Source organism: Myotis davidii, unplaced genomic scaffold (genome assembly GCF_000327345.1).
Source record: "Myotis davidii unplaced genomic scaffold, ASM32734v1 scaffold6, whole genome shotgun sequence".
NCBI classification, from domain to species: domain Eukaryota; kingdom Metazoa; phylum Chordata; class Mammalia; order Chiroptera; family Vespertilionidae; genus Myotis; species Myotis davidii.
The window spans coordinates 5,600,753-5,601,735 of record NW_006383011.1 but is presented as its reverse complement, the minus strand read 5'-3'; the positions used below and the strand labels follow the sequence as shown (position 1 = coordinate 5,601,735).

Here is a 983-nt window from a genome sequence, read left to right as displayed (position 1 = left end):
TATATATATATGATGTCATATATATATATATATGATGTCACAATTATTTTGTCTGTTATGAGAAATGACACTTGACTGAAAAGGGGCGCAATGTAGACATCTCAACAGTTTATCATCAAGGTCATGATTTTCTAAATCACATTCTGGGGAACCCCAAGGTGTCACAGGGTTAGAACTGAAAATTAAGTGCCTGTTTGTTCAGATTAGAAATTTTAGGCCTGAATCTCTTAAGGTCCCTCAATTTACTACCAACCACAAGGCAGGAAAACTACAGTTAAAACTATACAGCAGCCTACTGGCCAAATGGTGTGGTGTCTATGATGCTTTGACAAGAATTCCCTTATCCGCTGAAACCGGTTTGGCTCAGTGGATAGAGCGTTGGCCTGCGGACCGAAAGGTCCCAGGTTCAATTCCGGTCAAGGGCATGTACCTGGGTTGCGGGCACATCCCCAGTAGGAGATGTGCAGGAGGCAGCTGATTGATGTTTCTCTCTCATCGATGTTTCTAACTATCTATCTCTCTCCCTTCCTCTCTGTAAAAAATCAATAAAATATATTAAAAAAAAAAAAAAGAATTCCCTTATCCTATTATCTGATGCTGGTAGTTGTATATTTCCTCAAAGATAACACAAAATAAACCTAGCTCTTCAATATAAATATGGCTTATAGGTCATTGGGACAGAATTTCTCAACTAATATGGCAAAGCCGTGAGCTGCAGTTGTGCCAATATTCCAATCCCTGTAGTTCACAGGAGCTGAGCAGGGCCTGGGACAGTGGGCAGCACCAGGCTTACTGCTTCCAACTTAGAGCAACTTCATCTGTTAACCTCAGGGTGCTGAACAAACATGGCAGCGTTCTGGGTGCACCGTGACGTGGGAAAGGTCGGGAAGTGCTACTATAGGCTTGGTCTACATTTCTAGTCATTTTTGCACAGAGCATTCAGCAAATGTTACAACCCGCTCCCTCCCGCCCCACCACGCCCC

General features: G+C 43.0%; 1 protein-coding gene across 2 annotated transcripts in view; it reads right to left on the bottom strand.

The window, feature by feature from the left end:
* Positions 1 to 983, bottom strand: part of PUS10 (pseudouridylate synthase 10) — a 64,593-nt gene that overhangs the window by 22,190 nt on the left and 41,420 nt on the right. The gene's annotated exons all lie outside the window — the stretch shown is intronic.